Genomic DNA, 26629 nt, shown 5'->3' on the forward strand with positions numbered 1-26629 from the left:
GGATAGCCCTATAAGTAAGCTGCAATCACAATGTATTTTTTGCCCACTGTCACAAGAAATGAGCAGCAGCACCATGGGAAGTCTCTTGAATTTTGTGGAGGAAAATCTCTTGCAACAAGCTCCATCTGCCATCTCAAAGAGATTTTTAGATGTTTCTTGCATCATACGGCATAAAACAAATCCCCATTTTCGTATTCCTCCCTTGCTCCCAAACAGCATCCGTTAGAAGCGGCTGCTCGGCGACAGTCCATCTCCGCGTGCACTGTCCTCTGCTTTTTGTCTAAGTGAGGTATTTTTGCGAAATCATTACACCAGTGGGTCAGTCTGATATATGATATCATTACAAGCCCCTGTAAATACACCCTCATTTTTTCCTTTCATTCTGTGAGCAGGAGGCAAATGTAGCACATGATCAATGCTCAGTTAGAGAAAGGAAACTCTCTGAGGGAGATGCCTATTGACTCGTAAGCATTCTCTGCATATTCATTTGGTTCATCAGAAATATTCATATGTTCTGGGCAGGCAAAGCAGCAGTGAAAATGAAGTTCCACAGCTTGGCCTCCTGTGATACCAAATAGACAGGAAAATGGGAGCTCTGTGGTTAGATTTTTTATTTTATTTAGTTTTTTTTTTTGTTTGTTTTTTTTGTTTTTTTCTGGAGACAGGATATGGTCCTCGCTTCAAAATGCATATCTGTCTGTGGGCGGTCATTATTTGAGAGTTGTGGGGGATATTAAAAGGACAACTCAGCTGTAGTTCAGCACTGGTGCGGTCTGGTACGTGCTAAAGAGCTTGGAATACTTTATTTTTGTAAACTAATATGAGTCCGAAAATAATTTTCAGCTAATACTCAATACATTGACATGTAAACCATTTCAGTCGCCATTTTTTTTGCGTAAATCGACAGCCCTCTGCAACAATGGTCTTGATAATTGCATGTAATTGGACTTCTCAAGAAGTTCTTCAAAGTTTTGTGAAGTAAAACTTTAAAAGACTTAGCGTGTACCCATTAGTGCTACAGGTCTCGAAGATACAGCTGGAAAAGAAATGAATTTAGCTCTTTAAATTTGAACTAACTCTCCATCCGTTTTAATGCCCTCACTCACTAATGAGGAAATGAGTAATAATTGGCTCAGGTAGTTTTTGCAAACACCTTCTGTCGAGAATTAGCACGTCAGAGTTGGAAACCGGTAGGAGTGAATCAACAGCCACTTTAAATGGGCGTTCACTTCTCTCACACTTCTCTCTCCTCCTTTAGCAAGTCTGTTCACACCTGCACAAGGGCACGGGCCTAAATTACCTCCTGTCTTAGTTATAATTAACTACGGTGTCTTGTTTGATGTTTGAATAGAGTTGTCTGAAATTGGTGCTAATTTGCATCTAATTACGCAGAGACACTGAGACATGTTTGCCATCTCCATCACTTTACGAGACACAATCGTGCATTTCTAATGAGTCCTGATGCTGTGTCACATTTCTAAATGTGGTTATGGCAATTGAGTGAATGGGTCAGGGCTTGGGCTGTATTAATTTTTCTCTGCAAACAAAGGCCTGCTGTATAAATCTAATAGAACATTCACACTGTTGGTTTCCCTGCATCATTGGGCAGCACTTTAAAATACAATTCAGTTAAATCCAATACTTACTGTTGTGCTGAGTAAAGTACCATGACCAGTTCAAGGACTTAACATGAAAAAAAAAGATCGTTTTTTTATTAATATTAAGGCATATTAAGAATCCGAAGTCCATTAAATCTTTGACAATGTCCTCTGAGTGGTTAGAAAATCAATAGCCCATTATGCCTTGTTACATGTCATCTGATTCATCTACAGGTTTGGCAGTAACAATATCTGTATTCACCGGTGAAACATTGCACTAATAGACCGTCACACTACATTACAAAAGGCTCGAATTTAATCTGCACAGGTGTGGGTGTATGTAAGTATCACAACCCTTTATGTGCCCAACAATCTAAGCTAAATTGTTTTTTCACCACCCAATTAATTTTTGATTGATACGAAGCAGATTCTTCATTGTTTTCTGAAAGCAGGGATTGTGTTTTTGCCCAGGCCTCTGTGAAGACCACGCACTGATCTCACACCAGCCATGGCGCAAGCAGCTGCTTCATAGCTGTTGTGTTGCTGAGCCATCTGTGACTATTTTACCAGCGGTATATTAATCTACGATACTGAACTAGCCTGCCCTTGAAGGGAATTTAGGCTATATTTCAACTGCCCTTTAGATAAATTGCAAAACTGTGTATGTCTGTGTCATATATTGAACCTTTCCCAGGCACTAAAAGCCATCTTTCTATTATTAGTTTAGGAAAAATGAATTAGTATCGAAAAAACCTAACAATCTCTTTGCCAAAGCCCTCCTCAAGCCCAAAGTCACTTGACCCGTTGTGACCTCTAAAGGTCACGCCCTGTCTTACATTTGGCTTTTGGGCTTGTCAGCATAGAGTTGGGGTCGGGAAGCAAAGTGACATGGCCTCTGATTGATGCTGACCCCTTATTGAACTCGCACCCCATGCAGACCACTGTCCACAGGGGATGGCTGTGGGGCTTTGAGCACCAATACCTATCACACACAGCATACACATGCATTTCACAGATTTTATTTTTTTATTAGTGTTTGTTTTTGTCCAAATAGAACACACAGACTATGTTAACATGCAGCCAATAACCCGTTCAAAACTGGGATATTAGCAATAACCCGGTTGCGCACGGCCATGTAAACACCGGCAAAAACCCGGATATGCTCATATCCGGGTTTTTAAAAACCGGGATATTATACCTGGGGTACCCCTTTTCTAACCCGAATATTTGGTCTTGTAAACGCTTTTCGGCATATCCCCATCAAAATGTGTGTTCTGCGCATGTTCTATTCGCAAGGAATCTTGGTCTTTTGAGTCTTTGGATACAGGAAGAAGAATCGGAAATGACGCATATTGCGTATTACTGTACGTCCAGACGCTAACCGTGAGTCGCCGTTTACATCGGGATATTGGCGACTGATTACACATTCCATGTATACAGGAGTAACTCTCTCTGCCCACGCATGTAAACGGGTTATCCCGATTGTTTCAGAAACCCAAATAGTGACCTTAACCCGACCATAACCCGAATTTTAACAGCTTGTAAACGTAGTCACGGTTGTTCCCTTTTCAGGGGGCACAAGGTATTTTGTTTTCGTTTTTGTGGTACAGCCTATTGATCAGGCCTGGGCTATAGGGGCCAGGGAATTTAAGCAACAGCTCTGGCAGGCCATAGATAAGAATCAATTATAATATTAGTATTTGTGTATTAAGGAAAGAAAGACAGCAAGACCCAGAAGACACCGAGAGATGAGTTGCAACTGTAGGAGAAAGTTCAAACAGTGTGCGTGCATGTGGCTTGTTTGAGCTGGGGCTTAAGAGCGCTGGTGGGGTGCTGTATGCACCGGGGGCTGCTGGGACTGGCATGGTGTGAACAAACAACCTTCTCTTTTCCATGGCCTGTTCTGCGGGGGCATCAGTGGGAATATTGAGAATGAGGCTGAGAGAGTGAAAAAGAAAGCGAATGTAATAGAGGAAGGTCCCGGTGTACATGCGTGACCTGCATTAGCATACCCACCTGTCGCCGTCCCTCCACGAATCGGCATCAGTTGTCAGTCATTCCCCACTTCTCCTCATCGGCCATGTCAATCTTCCCCCTCCGCCATTGCAAAGCTCTGTCACTGCGGAGTGGACTGTTTACCTCATTACACAACCTTCTCGGAGATGGTAAACAGTTGGCATGAGCAGGCATTCTGGCAAATAAGCAAGCAAATAGGAATAAAAACTGAATGTTAAGTGCAGTACCTGGGGACACAAGAGAGGAGAAAACACCCCGGGCTGATTAGTGGACGGTAGGATCAGTTTCTCCGTGGTGACAGGCCCTCACACTTCACTAACTGATGGATATACTCGTCCGCTCTCTGCAACTATGCTTGATTTGCAAATTAATGATCCGGCGGCCTGTTCCGCAATCCCGCTGTACTTAAACTCTGCACCGTGCTAAAGTCAAGCTTAGCAGGTTGTGCATGTGTTCAACAGTGGCAACGTTTTTATGTTAAGCAAAAAATGCACATGCACTCCCGTGCGCTGAGCGAGCTTATCCATAGAGCTTTGTACATGACGAACAATAGAACTTTAAATAGTTTTTCTTTTTTATTCTTCTTTCCCTCTCGACCGGCAAACAATCTGCATTGTAATGCAAAAGCAAGTGGAGCAGAGAGGCAGAAGAAAAAAAACACATAATTTAAAAAAGCACAACATATATCAACGTCTACTGTCAAGCCCTATACAGTTGTGCATGCAGAGCGATGAGGGCGTTTAGAATTAGATTACAGCGATCATTAAAGAGAGCAATTGTTGAGTCACGCTTTCTGTGATGTGCTGCGGCCGCTCCGAGCTCTCCACGTGCATGCCTTTAATGAGTCCTTTGTTTAAAGTAGGCATTGATTGTCCTCTTCATAACCCTTTCCTCGCAGAAAAGCCCTTTTGAGAAGAATATTAACAATATAACCAAATGCAAATTAGTTTACAGTGAGCTGTCGTATATTAATGGCTGTTTGGCTATACGTCTTTCAGTTACTGCTGGGTGTATATGCATGCATCTCCTAGGTGTCTGGTTACAGATCCCCTCAGACTTGAAGATGAAGTGTAATCTGATGTAGGATCATCTATCATGTGTATCTGGGTAAACAGACAAGCTAACAGAAACACTCACATTTATTAAGAACATACTATAGACTTACGACAAACTTTACTTCTAAAAGTAAAATTGCAATTGTATTTAGGAATGTTTTATTTTTATTTTTTTTGCAAGCACACGTGTGTGTGTGTGTGTTTGTATTTTTATTTTTTTTAATTTTTTGTAAGTAGAGGGTCAATACTTATTTAGCAAGGATGCATTTAATTGAACAGAAGTCATAGTAAATGCATTTACAATGTTCTAAAGATTTCTATTACCAATAAATGCTGTTCTTTTGAACTTTCTATTTCTCAAAAAAATCCTGAAAAGGATTATCTGGTTTCCACGAGAATATTAATCAGAACAACTGTTTCATGAGCGAATGATTTCTGAAGGATTATGTGACACTGAAGACTGGAGTAATAGCTGTGAATCACATTCAATTTCAACATAAAACATTTTAAAATAGAAAACACTGATTGTAATTTTTAAATTACGTATATTACACAATATTACTGTTTTTAATGATTAACAATCATACCAACGCCAAACTCTGTATTGTAAAGAAACACACTCTGTCTGTATGCAAGAATGTGTGAAACAAGTACATGTGATGCCTTCATTCTGCACATTTATACACATAGAACACGGATAATCCATTTGACCAGATAAATGCCTGAGAGAATATATTTAGTAATGAACGTTATCACTCTTTTAAATTGCCACTTATATTTTAGCAAATAATTAGAAAACTGAAGATTGCCACATCAATATTTCACATCCCCTCGTGTGAAGTAGAGCCAAAAAACCCTGAGACCTAGACGTCCAGAACAATACTTTATTATTTAGTAACGGCCAGTGCAAAATACTTGTCAGAAATCTAAAAAATAGTTCTTCTGCATAGAAATGTAGTGGGACTCGGTCTCTCTCTCTCTCTCAGTGGAGTAGAAAGGCTAATGGCCTCTCCTGAAACTTGCCCGTAGGGGGTGATCATAAAGTCATGCATTTATGCACAAATATGTTCTGTTCACACTGGACCCGCTTCCAGCCATGCTCCTAAATCAAACAAAATAGCCTTCAAACTTTCACTTTCACTTTTTTGCTTTTCATTATGGGCCACTGGACTGTGGAAATGCTTCAGTTTTCTCTTTTTGTTTTGCATGATTTCTTCAATTTTGGCACCAATTTTTTTTTTTTTATTAAATAGTAATTGGTGATAATCGTTGTAGTTATAATTACAATTAATTACTGGGCTTTTAACACAGGGTGCATGTATATATGTGTGTGTGTGTGTGTGTATGTATGTGTGTGTGTGTGTGTGTGTGTGTGTGTTTTAGGAGAAGAAGAGAGTTTCTAAAGGAATAGCAGGACTGAAACTTTAGAAGGAAAAAACTGTGTCAAGGTGGGCTTTCTTGTTCCCCCTCAACAGCAGCAGTAACAGCTGCAGACCCGGGGAGTCTGTGTTTGTGTTGAAAGTGTGTGCGTGCGCGCGTGCGTGTGTGTGTGCATTCAGGGGGGTGACTGTGGAAAGAACAGATCTTTTGGTTTCCAAATGGTTAATGCAGCTCAGAAACCCCTCCTATTCCCTCCCACCTCTACCGCTGTCTCCTCCCCCTCGAGGATCAGATTGACAGAGGCTCGGCCAATAGCGTGTGCCGGGACTAGCCATGCGTGACGGGAGCTCCATCGAGGACTGCAAACTTCCCAGTGCATCAGCAGCCTCTGCGATCAGCACAGCCTCCGCTTGAGTGAGGGAGAGAGAGAGAGAGAGAGAGAGAGAGAGAGAGAAAGCAGCAACAACGTAGAGTGTTAGAAAGAGAGAGATAATCAGGGCACATGATGCTTCTTTAACCTCTCTGTGACCAGTCGTGTCCAAGCTGTCATCCTGCGGTTTTCAGCTTTCTTTTTCAGTGTTTTTTCCACCTTGAGTTTTCGCTCTTCAGTGGGAACATCGGAACGCTGATCTTGTGCGTGCCGCGCGCAGGTCTGGCTGCCGTGCAGTTGTGTGTGAGAGAGCGGCTGCGTGCGTGCATGTGTGTGCACAGAATGGGAAGAGGACATTAAGAATTCTGAGCTGAGTCTTGATGACCCTCTACAGCCCTGGAGTGGGGGGTTCATTTTAACCCTTCAGGTCATCGCTGGAGGAGCCCTGACCAAGGTAACATCTGAACAACACCCCCTTCTCCCCCCGTTAATGCACGCTCATAGATTCAACTGCTCCGCTGTCCGATTCTTGTTGCGTGCACTGCTTCCCTCACTCTCTTGTCCGATTTCTCTTTTCATTCACTTAGTCTTTATTTTCATGGTCTAGGTATGTGTGCATGTTTGGCAGATAATTTAGTAGCTAATAAATCTATTACAGTTCTGTGATTTGAATTGTTTGATTAGATTAAAGTGAAATACTAAGACACAAGCACCAATTTATTTTGTTATCACAGCTTTTTTTTTTTTTTTTTTTTATTATTTATTTATTTATTAAACCAACACTATTTGCTTTCAAATGTAATAGTTATGCAATTAATAGGACGCTACTAGGCAGTGCGGCGTTTCTGAAAATCACTACGTCCTCTGTAAACCTCCCCTGATCGTGATGCTACAGAACACACTCACAATTACCCGATTCGTTGTTTTTTACATGTTTTTTTTTTTTTTCCTCTAGTTTATTTTTGATTAGCTTAGGACAGACAGAGAGCGGTGGCTTGTGTGACTGCTGCGTGCCGCCGCTCCACAATAGACACTTACAGTGCAGCTAATTGGAAACAGCTTCAGCGTGGAATTTCTCACACGCTCTGCTACGTTTTCAATTGAAGCGCTCGCGCCGTCCGCTCCTCTGGCCCACTTGATGGATGGTTGAAAGATCCCGATATCCGCACACATCCGAAAAGTGTAATTACGGGTTTCGGTCAGAAAAGCTTTTGATCGATGTGCGGATATGTGCGGCATAGTAATTTAGTTAAGACTCTTGAATAAGTGTCACCGCTTATTTTGTCCCTTTGTTTGTTTTTCCAGTTTAAGTGGAAGTGAGTTGCAAATGTGTGTGTGTGTGTGTGTGAGAGTGTGTTTCCTGGAGCATTCGTCTTGGCTGGAACTCTCCTGCACTTTTCAGAACGTCAGATGATTTTCAGTTGTGGGGCTCCGCATGTAAAAAAGGAATGGAGAAGAAAAAGTGGTCCGCTGTGTGTAGCAAAAGCAACGCTAAAAGAGCCTGTGACCCCTGCTCCATGAGGAATAAGCTGTCAGATCGGTTATTGAGTCTGGGCCATGTGCGGAGGTGTTTAATGTCCCTTTTGCAGCAGGCGTTAGTGTATGGTTCCACTTTAAACCCTGTATCATGCTCACATTTGATTTACGATCGCGCTCGTCTCTTCCAAACACAAAACCGATTTCGGAGTGAAAGGAAATGAATGGTTTGATTATTCGTTTTTTTTTTTTTCAAGGGAGAAAAATAACAAAAGAAAAGGAAAAAGCCATCTTCCCTTTCTGTACCCCCACCTTCACTTCATACTCCCATGTCTCCCTATTTCTCTCTCTGTCTCTTACAAATGGGGCGAGATCTCCTAGCAACCAGAGCTCTTTTTGCTTTGTGTGATATATGTTCAGAGTGTGCAGTAATCTCGCTGATGGAGTGCATTACTGGAGATGGTGCTATTACTCAAAGAATAAAAGTTTCAATTACCTTTGATACCAGCCAGTAATATAGGCTGATTTACTGTGCTGTAAAACGAGCCAGGTCACATTTTCCTATCGATATATTTTTTGTTTTATTGTTTTTTATTACGTGGCGATGATGGCGAAGGGTGTTTTGGATGCCCTAGGTGGGAAGCGGATGGGGTCATTGGGAGCCGGTTTGATCGAGCTTGTCTCTCGGTTGCTCATTTAAACATTACGAAGCCTCATATCTAATTCATGCAGGGAAAAATTGGTTTGGGTTGGGGCTGCGCATGTGGCGCTTTAAATAGAAAAGCGGAAAAGTGAGAGAAAATGTTGCGGTTCGCGGCCCAGGCGTCTCCGCCCTTCGTCTGCCACCGGCCTTTTTTTTTACGATTTCTTCAGAATTATGTTTCTCTCATTAATCAAGGGGGGAAATATGAATGGAACGGAAATGAATTGCAACATTGGGATGTGCAAGAAAGAGAGGGAGTGATTGACATTTTTCGCACCAGCTCCTCTTTTGTTAGTAAAGCTCTGTTTCCTTCCTTTTTTTCTTCTGCCGCTTAATATCTCTTAGAGCTGTCAGTTTGATTTTCCTATCATTTGCTTTGTGCTTATTATGCAACTGTGAGAAAAAAAATACAGTCTGATTTAGAAAGTAGAAAATATTAAAATAAGAGTAAGTGAGAGCAAGATGGAATGAAAGATTCAGAGATACTGGAGAAAGATTTACAGAATCGTTTATGAAGATAGTGACCGAGACGTATAGATTGAGATAAATGAAGAGCAAGAAGAATAAAAAAGAGAGGCTGATGAGGGATGAGGTGTGTGTGGAAAAAGCCAGTCTTATCTAGATCGGCGTCCATATGGGAAAGTCTGAAAGAAGAAACATCTAGAAACAGTCAGGCCCTTCTGGACAGCAGAAAAGCCGAGGCTCTTACCACTGTAAAGCCAGCTCAAATCCCAGACACTATTGATCTGTTTTATTTTCTCATCACAACTCTTGTTTTCTCACAGCCAACCGCTCTGACAACACAGACCAAATCTACACACACACACACACACTAACAAACAAGCTGAATTTGGGTTATGGAAGTTTCAGAATTATTGATGTGGCAATCTTCACCTTCATATTTATTATTTACTTAAATCCAGAAGTGAGTGTGCACACTGATAAATTCATAGCGACTACACGGGACATTGTCCTCAAAAGTTCCTTTGCTCTAATGAGGTCTCTGAGCTGTAGAGGTTCTGTTTAGAATTTCAGTCAGTTTTATATGATCATCTTAATGTAAAAATACTTCCAGATTTATTAATAATAGACCTGCTCTGTACAATTTTTTCTGTTTTATTTTATTTTTTACAATTTTACGTATTTAAGTTTAATAGCCAGTATGTATGTTTTTATCAGTATGCTTATATATTTTCTTTATATATATATATATATATATATATATATATATATATATATATATATATATATATATATATATAATTTTATTTTACTTTAGTTTTTGAGAATTTTATTTTATATATGTCTGTGTGCTTTCATTTGTTTGTTATGTATCTGTTATATAATACATTATGCAATATTCATGTGGGTAAAAATATGGCTTTGAAGAGTATATTTTCCTTATGGTTCAAAGTCTTTCTAAATTTAGAATCAAATGTATTATGTAAATATTTACACATGTATTCCTTCACACATTTATTCACAAGTATTCAGTAAAATAGCATCAGTAATATCAGATGAGCTCTTATGCAGCTTTTTTTCTTAAGATTTTATTGTTGTCCTAATTAGATCATGATGACTGTATTTGATGTTTTGTGGATGTTATTTGTTGAGCAAGAATTAACGGAGTCTGGTATAGATACTGAATACACACAACCACACACACTCACAGAGCCGTACACAGACCAGTACAGGGTGTGTAAATTCACACACATTTAACATCAGGTAAAAAAATAAATGGATTCTATATATTCAGTTTGAACTTAAAATTAAAAAAAAATATTATAAAATACAAGTTATAGAAATAAATAGGTTATATCAAAAGAGAAATTTGCAGGTGCAATGCAGATCGCAAAACTTAATAAATACTGTCACAATGAATGAGTTAATGGCACTTAACATTATTCATTTTATATTATTAATTTTATATATTATTAAGTAGCAGTGTACAACTTGATAAATGCTTTCTGTTTATGTATTGTTTATAAAGAGACAGAAGCACTGAAAAACTGAGGAATTTTCTGTTATAGTTTCTCCTACACTTTGCGATGGACTGCTGGCGCGCGCGCGTGTGTGTGTGTGTGTGTGTGTGTGTGTGTGTGAAAGAAAGAGAGAGAGCGAGAGAGAGAGAGAGAGACTCTGGTGTGCCGGGTGCGGGACTATGACAGAGTGATCAGCTTAGTGAGGAAGAAGGGCTTTAAGGCTGCCGGTAATGGCTTCTGAGGGAGAACGAGAAAGACGATTCGTCAGCACTAAATGAGAGGTCAGAGAGGTCAGGGTCCGGAGACACAACCATTTGCAACAAATGCTTGTATGCATTCACACACACAGACAAATACTGCTGTAGGTGGGACTTGCTATATTAATCCAATTGTCAGTAACAAACAAGTTCGACTGCTGCAGTGCCAAAACAAGGATTTACGCTCGCAGTTTAAAACTTTTTAACCTTCACATACTGAAAGACAGCAAAAACGACTGTGTTTCATGTTTTCTATTGATTTCGTCCCTGTTGGGGAATGAAAGTTGTTTTGTTGATCTCTGTGGGGGTTATCTGTTGTAGTTTATCTATGTCGGTTTATATTTACTGTCAGCGTACAGAACTACATGTGTGAGTCTTCCGTGCACAGTATGAGCCAGCAGGGCTGCCTTCACCAAAACTGTGGTTTTAATTTATTTTTACCAGTTCGGTTTATGTAGATTGACCTTTTCCTCAAATTGTATATATTCCTAATATATTTGCTATTTCCTGACGGACCTGTAATATATGTGCACATACGGTCTCTGTCAGTGTCCCACTGTGGCGGTGGGTGCTCAAATGTGGAGTACCACAAATTGGTTTATTACCGGGGAGATGGCGGGAGGAAAATCTCTTTGTCAGCAATTCGACACCTCAGTTGGTTTCAGCTGGTGATGTGGACTAACCAGATTATACTACATCCACATTAGCCTTAATGTCCTTTTTCTGTCTCTTGTCTCTTCTTCTTGACTCTTTCAACACATGCCGCTATATATATCTATCATCCGGAGGAGTGAGAAAAAAAGAAAGAAAAGAAAAGAAAGACACTATTGAATGGCTCATCCACCGGGTAGTGCAGTCATGTATAATGAAGCAGAGCCGCCGCGGAGCGAGACTAGCGAGTGTGTTCAGAGGTTTTTGAATGTGCCTGCTGAAGTCAGTAAAATAGATTCCAAATGAGATTACACTGACACGGAAGAGGAGAGACGGCATTTCATAAGCATCTGAGCTCCAGTTAAACGACTGCGGCCACACATCATTGTTCTCGCCGTTCCACGCTCTCATTAAGGTGATTAAATGAGCATTGCTGTCAATGGAATGCAAGGAGAACAGGCTGGGCTGATAGATGTGACCTAGAACATCATATCAACGCTATCTGGGCCACTTCTGAAGGGGATTAGGGGTCAGGGAATGTCCTTTGCTCCCTGTGTTCCAGCAAATTAGCCTTTCGAATACGCAAGGGGGGTTTGAGTAAGTAGCCAATCGTAGATGGGTGGGAAATGTTAACTCTGTCCTCTACAGTCTCTTTCCACTTCAGCGTCTCTGTGATTTGTCATCACAGTGCTCACTTCCAGATCCAGACAGCTGAAAATGGAAAACAACGGTTATGAACAAACTCGTCAAAATCGTGTGTTGTGTCATAAACACTGTTAGAACGGGGCATGTTTGAATTTTTAACACAGACTTTGATTCCATGGAATGGTTTGGATGGGACTGGGAGCATCTGGTTATGGATGTTACAGAGGGTCATATGTGAGCTGAACAAAAGCCAGTAAAATTAATTAAATTGGGGTCAGTATGTATTTTATATAATTTTTTATTTTTCAAGAAATAAGCACTTTAATTCAGCAAGGACACATTAAATTGGTCGAGAAAATATTAAGCAGCACTACTGTTGAAAATTGATAACACAAAAAATGTTCTCGAGCTGGGTCCAGCATATTAGACTGGAATAATAGTGATTTCCCATCACAGGAATAAATGATATTTTAAAACATATTAAAATATAAATTGTAATAATATTTCAGAATACTGTTGTTTTACTGTCTTGTAATCAAATCAATGCAGATGTCTTCAAAAGTAGGATTATTTGTTAAACCTTAACCTTTTCAGTAAGTATCTCACTAATATATTACTTTTATAATTAAGGTAAAGAATTAAGAGCATAAAAAAGCCTTACTCTATTACTATGTCCCTTCTGTGAAATCTGTGATCATACTATTCTTATGATTTCAATCTTTTATGTTGAATGGAATGGCAAAAGTAAAATGACTAACTGTTATTTTGTAAAAAGACAAAAAGATAAATCCATAATGAAAGTGCACCAGGCAGCAGAACAGGACAATTGGCTTTAGTTAAAAGTATTTGACAATGGTTAAAAAATAAGTGAAAGGTGTTGTGCCAAAAATAATGTACCACATCTTTGTGTGGGTTTCATTTCTCAAAGGACGTCTGATTTAGCTGAAAAAAAAAAAAAAACTGGTAATTTTCTCTGTATTTTGTATTGAGATTTGAGGTGAGAAAAACACAGACATGTTTAATTCAGATCGGATTACGCAAAGTCACACAATTTCTAAATCCGTCAAACACAAATGTACCTGAGCTCCTCAGGGAATCCCACTTGCTTCCAAAAAAAGCTTTAGAGGTGTGATTATGCAATGCTAATCTGAATTAACATGGTCTAGTTAAAAACATTCATATTTTTTAACGTTTTACTAACGGTGGTGATTATTTTTAGTAACTCTAGTTTTATTAAAGTGGTCTTTCTCTTTCGCTCACTCTCCCTCTGTGTGTGTTTGTCCTTGTTGTAGGTTGAAAAGTCATTTTGATAGTTTATATGCTCTAGTGGAACTGTAGTTAGTGTTGTCCCTCCCTCACTACCAGCAGCTATATAAATCAACCCCATACCCCCCGACTTCCTTTCTCTCTCTAGCTTTCTTTTTTCGTCTTTTGTAGTAAGATAATGCTATGCTGACCTTTTTTTATGTGGCTGGATGTTTATTGTTTGTTCAAACCTCATTCAGTTCAGCTGGCTGGCAAAAAAAGGCTTTGAAGCCGCAGCGACTTTTCTTAGCAGCGTTTATTTCTGCATGTTTTGCTTATTGTCTTTCATTTTTGTTCTTCTTTACCCATTTCTTTACAGTCTGCTTTTAATTCGAATGAAAAAAATGGTGACAAAAATAAAATGTTTGAAATGTAAACTCTGACCTGCAGAGACACAGTACCACTTCACTTCCTTGATATTTTTGGGAATATTATTTTGCCAGACAAAAGAGCTCAACTCCTTATGTTGTGGTATATTTTATGTAATGATTGCAGCTCAGTATACGCAGCCACCCTAACACTGTTTATTTAGTTGTGACCACCATATAATTATGCCGCAGCAATTTACTTGATACAATGGAGACTGATAAAGCAGATATCAGTGTGGTGGGATTCTCGTTGCCTCTGGCCATTTTAGCCCCAGTCTGTATGTGTGTGAGCACACACACATATACACACATACAGAGTCTCTTTTTCACTCTCTTTTTCATTCTTGCCATTGGAATTCAGCTGGGCACTCCTGCTGGTCCAACGCTTAAAAAGAGGGTCTTTTGATAGCTCTACTTAAATATTTCTCCCTTCATTGACAAAAGCAGCCTCCATTTTAAAGGGGAAGCCAAAGTTGGGTGGTAATATTCTCCCATGCGGTCACCTCGGCTGGTCAGCTCAGCACATTCTGAGCTGTGATCCGCTTTGTTTGCTAATGTCGTTTGTCAGAGGGTGAAAGGTTCATACTGCTGATGCCCAACAATATCACCGCTATTCCATTTATTTCCACCAGCCTATAACAGACTCTGTGTTGTATAATTAACTGATGCTGGATTCAGCTAACCCTGATCATACACATTTCTTAGTGGGGCTTTACATATCACTCATTATAAACTGCTAGATAGTGTGTTTTTCAAAGTTGGACTATTTTCAAGTTGACATGTTGTCAAGCAACGTTTATGCTGAGATATAGTACAGTGCAAGACATGCTAGTGTATTATAAGGGATGACTAAAAGACAGAACTTTTCAGAAAGAAAATGGGAAAATGTCCACAATGTTACATATATATATATATATATATATATATATATATATATAGAGAGAGAGAGAGAGAGAGAGAGAGAAATTTATATAATAATACATAGATGTGTAGATTGCATGTATACACATCATCCTTTAGAATTTATATTTTTTTTGTGGAAACGGTGATAAATGTTTTTCTTTGATATTTTTTTTTAACATTATAAATGTCTTTGCTGTCATCTTTGATCAGTTTAATGTATCCGTGTCCATATAATCTGAATTGACTTGAGTTTGATGTGGAATCAATGATGTCATCCATGTAGGAGAGTTATCTGTTATCTTTTTAGAGGCAAGTCAGTGACATAAAAAAAAAAATATATGAGCATGATGTCATTTCATGACATTTCTAGTCATGCTGGGCAAGAAATAATAATGATCTAGAAGAGAAGGGAGCAATCTGTAATGCTTACCATTTACAATTACAGTAATTGAGAATGAAACATGATTCCAGAAATCTAAAAAGATAGTCATTCAAGTTGTTTTTCTGAGAGAATGTTGAGGCTAAAGCAGTGATGGAACTGGCTTATATGGCTGCACTTGTTCCTTCTAAAATAGATAGATTATAGCTTAATTCATCACATGAAATGAAAGCAAAGAAACATTAGAGCATTTGGCTGACTGGTTGGCTCTAAAATGAACATCACAACCCCATTGGGTTGATGTGTCCACAACACGCTGCATGCAGCTTTACCACACAGGGTGCGGCAGAAAGTGTAGCCAAAAGTTTTCACCCACACTACCCTACAGAGACAACCGCTGCATATTATCATAAAGCCTCAATGTAAGTGAACACTGCATTTAGCTAGATCTCCCTCTCCAGCTAACCCTAACTCTAAGACTATTACAACATTTACACTCAAATGCATCCCCAAAATGACTTTGCGGGGGTTAGCTGTTTCCCTTTCCTGCAGAATGACGTAAATGGTTATTATTCTCCAAGATATTCATGTTTTTCTAAAGTAGGCTGGCATCATGTTAAGCAGTGAGAAAGGAAGTGTGTGTATCACAAATATTATGGACATGCTATTTCCTTCAGCACCATTAAGGGCAAATATTATGCTAGTAATTAAATTTAGGGGAGCAATTGAGCAATGTATTTCTACCTTAGATATGGGCTGCTAATATGGTATGAACATGGTATGAATAATTGAATGACATGCTGTAATTGTATATACAGAAAAAAAGAAAAAGATTATGTATCTAGATATCTAGATCTAAGATAGATAGATAGATAGATAGATAGATAGATAGATAGATAGATAGATAGATAGATAGATAGATAGATAGATAGATAGATAGATAGATAGATAGATAGATAGATAGGTCACTAACTGTGCATGTTAATGTAAAGCAAAGACTTATTTCCAGACCAGCTCACCTTCTCAAGGTTGTTTGTTTCAATATATCTTCTTTTAGTCAGCAAATTAGCTCTAAGGAAGAGGCATTAATTATCATGATATCATGCAAAATATAGCTTGCAGGGGCAAAAAAAAAAAAGAAAAAAGAAAAGTGTATACTCTGTAGACCACATTAATTACCTCAAGTCCGAATGCAGAGCTGGCCAGTCCACCCTTACACTGTGTGCAATATTTACATACGGTTGCAACATTGTTGATTTGCCATTTTTTTATATTCTATTTTTATGATACTTTTATTATTTTGATGCCGTGTGCCGTCTCTCCTTTAATCCTTGATCATGTTTTCTTCTAGTGATGCTGACAAAGCACCATGCAAAAATACTCGAACACTTTTACTTAACGGCGCCAAAACACCGCTGAATCTGCAGTGTGAAACACAGTGTGACCAGTGTGGTCGGATTCCCAAAAATATGGCCCTTCTGAACCTGTTGTTTTTAGTAGATAACTTTGTGTGTTTGTGTTTTATGAGAAACACTAAGGAAATACTTCTGAACAGTAAGTCAATAACTGAATTAATGTGCCACACTCACTTTACCACAAGTTATTGCTTTTGTCAAGAACTGCTGTATTGCTTATGGTCCATGGGATTTAAATCAGTGTTTTTACTTGTGCATTCAACAACCACAGTGTTACTAGTTGTTGTAATCAATGTAATTTTATCAAGATGAATGCAAGAAATAAGTTACCATATTGTTTGCTTGTTAAGTATTTTATTTAATATAGTTAACAGCAATTATGAAAAAGTCATGGAAGCGTTAAATTCACTATATAACTACTACATTTACTTTTAATTTGTTATATCTGTTTTGTTGAAATCTGAAATGATCTCTTCATTTGGGAACAACACTGCTGAGATCAGTCCTCAAAAGTACTGAAAGAATCAATGATGAAACAGAATCATTGAGGAGAGTAATTTGAAACAGTCATTGGATTTCTCATAACTCCAATTCCTAAGTGACTTTACAACTACAGCTACATCCACTGAGCAGTATGAGAGGTTTTGTCTTGGGTCACTAGTGGCGTGGATCCCCCCCAACCCAAAAAACCCCATCTTGGCAGATGGTCCGTCATCTACCACAGAACGAAAAGCACAGTTTGGATGAAGAAAAAAAAGCCTTCCACACTTCTGCTGACATCGCGAGCATTCCGTCCAATCTGGTGTCTGGCAACAATAGCCAAAAGTCAGCCCGCGGGACATAGGTAATGACAGAACAGAGACAGAACAGATGAAGGGATGATGGAATGACAAATGCTCGACTGCAAGCTGGAAAAAGAAGGAAAGGGAACAGAAAAGGAATCACTCCTGATGGCGTCTGCCGTGGCACCTCGGCAGCGTTTGAGGAGCTCTCGTGGAACAATCCCCAGATGTCTTGGCTTTCATTTTCTTCAGAGGTGATGAAATATTTTGGGCTCTCGATTTCAACTGTGGGATCGTCTATGCGTGTGTACGTGCCCTCATACACACTGGAGAAGATTCTGATGAAATCTAGTCACCATTTCTTCTATTTTACTCTTTTTCCTAAACGAGGATGTGGGAAAGAAAGACAAGGAGAAGAAATGATCAACCAGGGGATGGATTGCAGGATCAGGTTATTTTTAATCCCACAATTAGTGAAACTGAGTTATGATTGCCATCTCAGATGAGCCTGTTAGAGAGCGGCTTCATGCTTTGACTTCTCACTCTTCACAGAGACAGACAAATAGACCAAACAATTATGGATACCATTCTTTTTTTATTATTTATTGTTTTGTAGAATATTGATTCACAATTTCAGCCAACATTTTCTTTGCCATTTTTTTCCTCCCAATAGATCCTGACTTTGCAAAATGGATGCTCTAGAACAGTTAAACCATTAATAGGCCGACACAGAATTTGTTGTGTATTTAATTCATTGTTTGGCTAATTTTATTATGCTATCTTCTGTCAACTAAAGAGTCATTCTGTCAGCTTTAATACATTTGACCATTACTATTGCATTATTTCAAATCTGCAAAGAAAATGTTGGATTTTTCTGGTGCTAGCTTTTAATAGCAGGATAAATCAACACTATAGAAAGACAATAGAATAGGCAATCGGTATAATTCGAGAAAATTGCTAGTAAATAAAAAAATATACATTTTTAAAGTAGAAAAATGTAAATAGTATTTTCTTATAAAACATACTCCAATATTCTTTGTTTTATTTACAACTTAGAAAAATATTTTTATTTATTATTATTATTATTATTATTATTACGTTCTATTTTTATTTTTTGCTGTGTTTTTATTTATCTACATTTGCCTTGTTGCTTGTCATTTCACAGTGTGAACTGCTTCTTTTGCTTCCATTTTCTGACTTTGAAATAAAAAAACACAGTTTATTATTGTAATTATAACATTTGCTCAGGGTCACATTGCTTTGGTTGAACTGTCACATTGTTGACGGTCCATGGTAGTCTTATCTTCCTTTTTCAACAAGTCCTTTGTGGAGAGAAATGACTGTAAGACGTTTTCTTTAAGACTTTCAGACTTCTGTATGAAGGTGCAGAAATACGTTCAATGGTCAATACATAAAGAATACATCAAAATAAAGAGGAAGCCATGGATAACCGTTCTTTTATCTAAGGTTTGGTGGAAATAAAGTGGATCGATCAAGTTTTTAAATTGTTACCCTGCACCTTTGTATAGAAGACAGGTGGTTGTAAACCATTCGTATAAAAGAGTCCACCCCATAATATTCAGTTCTGAAAAACGTCTGTCAGTGAATGAAGATTTTTGCCATTGAGGATGTGAATGTGTGTGGTGATAAAGTGTTTGCGTTTGCAAACACCAGGGTCAACTAGTGAGATCAAAAAAAGCCCTTTTGATCAATAAAAAAAAAAAAAAGGTTTTCACTAACAACCAACGTTAAGTGCTTACACGAGCAACAGAGAGAGTGAAAAGAGGGTGAAAATGGAATGAAAGAGTGAAAATCCTTGTCTTTCCATTAAAATGCTAATACATTTCAATGATCTCCCAACTGAAGTACCGGTTGTTTTATTTGCTTTATTTGTTTTAATCCCACACTTCACAAGCCACACTGACAGTTAATACACTTGAGTGGGAACGATATCACACACACACACACACTCACAGACATGATATGAATCCTAACATGCGATGAGACAGTACTGCCTGCATTGGCATTTTAGCGTCTGACCTAATTGGCCGCCAGTGAAAAAGGGAGGGTCCATCTGAGTTGACACACTAAGACAATGTCAAACAGCCCACGTCGCTCCAGTGACACACAGTGACACTGGCCGTGGTTTAGGCACTGCGTTTGCATCTGGTGTTTTTGTGTGTCTGCACTTGCACAGCTACTGCCTCACTGCATTTCACTGCTGCTGGCTTTTCATTAGCCTTAAAAGTACTTGGGGAGCCCAGGTTGCAATGCATAGAAAAGCAGGCGTCTTTTCCAGTCTTCTGATACTAGTGTGCATGATAAAGCTCAAAGAATAGGAGGTCATTTTAGCGGCCTCCACCTCCAGGCTCACTGAGTGGTTCTTCAGAGCCCATAGCCTGAAGATCTTATGGAAAAAAAACAGCATGATCCTATACTTTACTTACTTTACCCTTCCTGTGTCTGGATGTGTGCATGTGGGGGTGTTTGTTATTGTGCTCTTCTTGACCTTGGGTTACAGAGCTTCAGGTTGCAAATGTATTCATGCATGTCTATATAAAAGAGTTTTTATGTATGTATTTCATTTATTTGTACTTTTCATGGTCAGTCTTATATAACCATACAGTAAATTACAAGGCACAAATAGAGTCTCAGAAATCTCAACAAAACCTGCAATCAAAAGTCAGTCATTTTAATATAACTTTTTAATGAAAAGTATTTTTTAGCATTTTTTAGCATATTTGAGATGATATTTCAAAATCTTTTTTTCTTTATAGTATATGAACCCGTTTATCGTTATCCCTGACATATGGTTTTGTGATTCAGTGTATTTTATAACATTTATCATAACTTTAATATTCTATACTATTACTGTATGTCAACAGTTGTTTTATTTAATTTGATTTATCACAAGGATATTTAAGAGAAACATCTGAGACTGAGGTTGATCTGATGACAAAATTATAAATGTATAAAAACAACTCAGAAATAACTTTAATTGCTTAAAAGTAATATTATATATATGTTTCATATGTTAGTAATATACTCTAATCTAAACAAGTGACAAGTGATATTTGAGGTGTGCTGATACAATCCCATATCTGTATATTACAGTTCTTTTGCCGGACAATATTGTATGTTTCTTCAGGTCCTTGTTTTTGAATTATTTATGTTTTGATTCCTATTGTTTCCCACAGTTCAATTAAGAGTCAGCAATCCAGCAGTTCTCCGTGTGATCCGAGCTGCTTCTATAAGATTCTCTCAGGTTCCCTTTCTCTCCCTGACAAGTAAAGTGTCTCTCTTGTTTAACCCAGTTTCATTCACCATCCAGTTATGGTAATGAGATGTATTGCGGTGTGTTATATCGGGCCATATGCATCACAGTGCGTATCGTATCGTGACATGGTTGCCGATACCCAGCCAGATCGTATCCTGCAGTTATCTCCAGCCAAACACTCAGCTGAAGTAAAGCTCATGCTTTTGCTCTATTGACTCATCTCTTTAACAGTTTGTGCCAGCATCAAGCTTATGCCAGCTTTTACACCGACTCTCAGGTGTACCCCTCTCCTCTCTCTCTCTCTCTCTCTCTCTCTCTCTCTCTTTCTCTCTCTCTCTTTTTCTCTTTCCATCCCCAAATAGCTATTCATTCTATTTCAGTGTCTTGTCCTCATAACTCTTTTCTCTCACACTGTGATTGCTGACTAAGTCTTTTGTTGTGCGCTGGGTTTTAGACTTGCGGTTAATCACCATCTGTTTACTGAGTTGCTTGAACACACAGTGTCCCAGTAATGTTAAACAGCCCAAAAACATCTCCTTGGCTCCGGCCGTGAGTGCGCCCAGGGACTTTGTTATGGCACATCCTGCTCAAACTGATGGCTAATTAACATTTATTTAAGCTTTCTAAAGGCCCATTGTGTCCTGTTTACCTTGCCAGCCTGTTTGCTGTAAAGGTGTGTGTGTATGTGTGTCTGACTTTGAAGCGGCGCTGGAGGATGGATGATAATGGCTCTTACAGCAATGCAAGTGTGGAGTCTTTCTCTCTCTTTCAGTAATGGGTGAGAGGCGCTGAAGCCGGGGCTCGAGCAGCATACAAACTGACATTGTTATCATGCAATGGAGAATTCTGCCCCACATTAACACCCGGCACCTCCATAATGAGGGACCTATCAGAGGATGTGTGTGAGGTGTTCAGGTGCTCTCATTAGTCAATAGTAGGGAACTGGGCTTTGCCCCCCTCCTAATGAAGGCCACACTTTATTTCCAGAGGCCAGTCAGTCAAGTAGTTGTTACAGAGTGCTCTACCAATCACCAGCGGCCTTTCAACTTCATACCATTAGAGAGCAGAAAATAGACCTATCACCCAATCAACACAAATCTATTTTTTAAACACGATTCTATTTCAGCGGTGATGCCATTCCAGTCTATGCACAGAAAAACAAGACAACACTGGCTGTCATTTTGTCTCTTATGTGTCTCTAATTGATTGTTGAAGCTTTTCCTAAACCTATTCAGCTGCGTACATTTATTCATTTAGCAGATGCTTTTATCTAAAGCGACTTACAAATTAAGCAAATTGTAAGTATTTTATCATAAAAACCACAATATTTGTAATACAGAATGCCAAGTTTAAGGTGAATTAGTGCACAAGAGTTTGCTGTTAGCATTTTGCTAAGCTAACATTGTGAGACTAATAAGCATAAAAATACATAGAAGCATAAAAATACAATCCAAGCTAAAAAAATGTTCAGTGAAATAGTAGGACTACATTTTTTTTATTTATTGAACTGAGCTCATTACTTCAGACTGTTGAATAGGAGTATATTTATATAAACTTTTCATGATCTGCAAAGGAAATTATGCAGTGCTGCCTTAGATTTTATTTGAATTGAGGTATCATAATCATAACAATGCTGCCTAGGCAGCGTTTCTAGGTTTTGGAACAGAATTTGTGTGCGTGTGTAAAATCAGAGCTATGGACAGTGTTTATTTATTATGTTTACTCAGGCACACTCTCAAATTTAATCTCACTTGACAGTACACCAGATTTATATCACAATGAGAAAAGCACATTTTTTAATGGGTCTAATGAGCATCAGGTTAACTCAGGCAGTTTATATCTGCATGCATGAATGCATTTCATCATATTTGTGTGACTGCTTTGGAGAGCTTGAATCAATCAGTTTGGTGATGCAGGTAGGGCTTCATATTCAATCACAATAGTGCTTTAGGCCTGTGTGTGTGTGTGTGTGTGTGTGTGTGTGTGTGTGTGTGTGTGTGAGAGAGAGAGAGAGAGAGAGAGAGAGCGAGTGGGTGGGTGGGTTGAGACTGGAATATTTCCCACATAGCCTCTGATATAACCTATTTCACCACTTCAATTTCATCAAAAAACCTGTTGGAAGCCCTTCAAAGCTCCTCAATATCTGGAAATTCTCTCCCCTGTTCTGAAAATGAAGCAGAACACACACAAATAAAGGCATAAAAATGCATCATACCATAGTAATTCCACTAGTCATCCAGTGCTGTAGATTATCCCTGTGACAATCGGTGCAGTGCTTTTGATGAAGGAATTCAGGTCAGACAACCAGGTCAGGTGGGCAGAGACGGGCATCAGATGGGCTGCCTTTTTCAGTGCTCAGAGGTCACACAGACCCGTTAGCCACACATGCTCAGCTGTTCTTCTGCGTGTGTGTGTGTGTGTGTGTGCTTTTTAATGACCTTTAGTGATAAAGGTCATGTGTCTTAGACATTAGCTCTGTTCAAAAACCTATAATACTGCATGTACCTTTATGTCTCTACATTGGCAGCACATTTTAAAAAGCTCTGCATATGTAGCAACTTTTATGCATCACACAAATAGTACAAGAGACTTGACTAACTATTAATTCAAATAGGATTACACAATAGCATGTTGCTAAGCTAATGTCACTTAAACACTGCACACAAATAATTGATATAACAGTATATTATAATTATATGTTTAATAATTATGTATTTTTTATAATATGTATATTGACACCTTTTTGAATGAAATGCATTTATAGATAACATTTGTTGCAGTGCATTCTGGTATTGCCATATCTTCAACGCATGCTTTACATTTAGGCCAGATTTTCTTGTAAGGTGCTGTCACATTTACCTTTGTTCTATGTATTTTTAAGGGAAAAATGCAGTCATTTCGATAGGAATCCACATGCAGATTTCACAACAAGTTAAATAAAAATGCAGATTCGGCTCATTGACCAACATAAACTTATATACATCACTTTTACATTTTTGTCTGTAAAAAAAAAATTTGACCAATGTGCACCTTAAGGCAGCTTTTAGCACAGGCCTTATTCAGATATTTTAGGTTTGTTCTGTACTGTTCTGCACAAAGCAGATTTTCTTTTCACTCTTCACGTTAATCTCTTAATCTTCTGTGAGTTTTGCAGCCCTGTCACTATTGAACACAGTAGGTTTGCGTTGTTTCTGTGGTGCTCTCTTGACCTGGATAAAGTGAGGTTTAACTGCGGCGAAACGGATGTGATGTTAACCCGAGCCTAAGGAACCTGCATCATATTGATTCTCACACACTTGAGCAGATTTGCACCGCAAGGCTTTTGGGGGATTGTGGCGCTTCTGACAAGCATTCCAGCCTTTAGGACAAGCCCCTGCCACTCAACAGCCAGTCATGTTCACACACTTCTTCCCATGTTCGCACACACAGAGAGGGTCATTTGGAAATTGGCCGCTGAGACTGACATGTCTGCACCACATGCATCCATCCCAACAACACCCCAACACCCCTCACCCGCTCAAGAAAAACCATGCAAACAGAGGGGCTGTTGTGTGTGGGCTGCTCTCTGAAAACTCCCCCACCCCAACCACAGCTCCAGAGCCTTTCATTGCCAAATACAGCCTGCAGGTATAAGTGGTATCCGGTCCACTGGTCACTGAATCCATTCAGCACTTGGAACAAAGAGCGCAACCATACCAGTGAATTCATATTTCATTTAATTACTGTTCAGTTATCAGTGCAGTTGACGATGGCCAAGTTTTAAGTTTTAACAGAGGTTAAGGGGGCAGTGGAAATGTGGTGTTGTCCAAGAAAATGGGGGAAGCATTGGGGAAGACCTTTAAAAAGCCAGAGAAAGAGTAGAAAAACAGACCCTTTCAGTAGCTGTAACAAGACCTGAATCCCCCTGCAAAAAAAGCAACATGCGAGAGAAAGAATGAGATACACAGAGGTGAAGAGAAAGGCGATCCTTATGAGCAGAGATGCAGGCTCTTATCTGATGAGGAACAGCTATCGTAAATATCCAGCTCTACTTTTACAGGAAACACATATGCACATGTTCATCTGGAGAGCACTCGGTCAGAACTAAAATGATTCCCTGTACGGAATCGGATGTCTGATATACTACCAGGTGACAGGGATCAAAGAACAGTGCAGCATATTGATTTATTCCAGTTTTTATTCCCTTCTTGCAGGAAACAATGGCAGCCACATATCGGTTGGCATTTTCTTCAAGCTGTGGGTATATGAGTAATAAATGAAACTCAAAAACCTGTCAAGAAAAGTATATTTCACAGTGGAGTCTATTCTTGTATTACATTAAAGAGAATTTGCCATCAGACAATGCTCAAAAAAGAAATGTTGTTCCTAAAGAAATACTTACCTTTTCATTATTGTTAATTAAAAATATTAAAAATATTTCCCAGACGTTTCTTCAAAAGCGTCATCTAGTTGGTCTCACTTGTCGATGAATCATGATTATTTTGTGTGTGTGTGTGTGTGTGTGCAGAAACTATTTTGGGCATGTGCAGTTTGACAGCCATGTTGTTTGTTGTCAGGATAAGCTGTGTTTTAAGGTTGCTTGAGGAGGAAGAATGCACATGCACACATATAAACACACACATGCACATCCACACCCGCGCAGATGGGCTCTTTTGTGGAGAGCTTTATCTAGGATCTGAGGCGTGTTTATTGCAGTTGTCTGACAGTGGCTCTCTAAGCCACGGATGTGTATCTGAAGGAGTGTGCTTGCCTGGATATTTGGGGGCTCAATGGCCATGACTGAGATCCAGGCCAGATGCGTGGGCACGCAACACCCGCCGCTACATCTGACGCCCAGCATCAACCCTTGCTTTCTCCATCCTTGCCACAGGCGCTCCACAGGGAAGTGTACATATTTTTACCGTCATCGGCAAGATGAAAGCCTCCCATGTAAAGATGGGATAAGCGTCCTGCTGATGTCCTAGTGCCTTCCGCCTCTCTCCGTTCATCTCGGGCCAGATGTATTGTCTCCCTGTTGTTGGTCTGGTTGTGCGAGACAGGTCTCCCTTTGTTTGCTGCCCAATCCACCATCCTCTCCCTTTCTCTCCCCCGCTCTGCTCTCAGCTGGTGCCATTTGAACATCTGCTCCCGGAGAATTGCCACCAACCAGACAACAGCGGCACACCATTTTCTGAAAAGCCACTCTGGCATAAAGTTAAAAGAGAAAGGCTCTCTCGCACCTCACAGTGAGTTGTGCCAGCCAGCTGAGACTGACCCTGAGGGGGGCTTGACTGTACGGATAAGCCTCTGGCCTCCTGTTAGGCTGCCTGACACCTCTGACTGACCTAGTTTAAGCGGCATTATCATCACCCGTCCATTCATCAAACTAATCCTGCTTATTGAATCTACTCTTTGAGACTCTATGATCATCATGCCCAATTAAAAGTGCATGCTGTGAGTTTGTTTGGCAGGTGAGATTGATGTATTTATAAAATGTTTAAATTATTCTCAGGAGTAAATGACACATAAGCTATCTTCGGTAAGTAGCTGTAATATATATCCACTTATACAAGCTCAAACCCAGCTTGATATATTTTATTTGAGCAAGACGAAAGGGAGCTAGCAGAAATTGCGAGTCTGATTTGTTTCCTGCTTTAGAGCTCAGTGCCCAGGGACTCAGGTTGTTCCTCCACACACAATGATTTGTGATTGATGAATCCCCTTGACACTTCAGCTGCCCCATCTCATGGCCTGCTGTCCCACGGTGGTCATCTTCACACCTCTGATTGGTCCCTAGCTGAGGTCTCCTGCGGTTACAGCGCAGGCCGTGTGGCAGGTGTGCTGCAGGTGTTGTCTGGTGGCGAGCACCTTGACTGATTTTGTTATCACAAGGGATGAGGATAATGAAAGGCTTAGGTGTTTGTGCATGAGTATGAGTATGTGCGCGTGTGAGATTACACCCTCTGAGAGGCCTGCTATTTTGCCATGAAGGTAGCACTGGCAGTGCTGGTTGGCTTAACGCTGAGAGATTAGGCCTCTCCGCAGAGGTAATTGCTCACAGCATGCTCTATTAAAGACAAAAGGAAGG

At 39.4% G+C, this 26629-nt stretch overlaps 1 protein-coding gene across 6 annotated transcripts in view; it reads left to right on the forward strand.

The window, feature by feature from the left end:
* LOC128016610 (teneurin-3) overlaps positions 1-26629 on the forward strand; it is a 281615-nt gene that overhangs the window by 127661 nt on the left and 127325 nt on the right. Inside the window, exon 1 of one of the 6 annotated variants that reach the window (XM_052601290.1) lies at positions 6409-6873. The exons of 4 other annotated variants lie outside the window; for them this stretch is intronic. The gene's annotated coding sequence lies outside the window, so the exon portion shown is untranslated. Of the gene's footprint in view, positions 1-6408; positions 6874-26629 lie in introns of those variants that run through there. One more of the 6 variants, XM_052601294.1, reaches the window with a different exon arrangement.

The sequence above is a fragment of the Carassius gibelio genome, chromosome A1 (assembly GCF_023724105.1).
Source record: "Carassius gibelio isolate Cgi1373 ecotype wild population from Czech Republic chromosome A1, carGib1.2-hapl.c, whole genome shotgun sequence".
NCBI lineage: Eukaryota > Metazoa > Chordata > Actinopteri > Cypriniformes > Cyprinidae > Carassius > Carassius gibelio.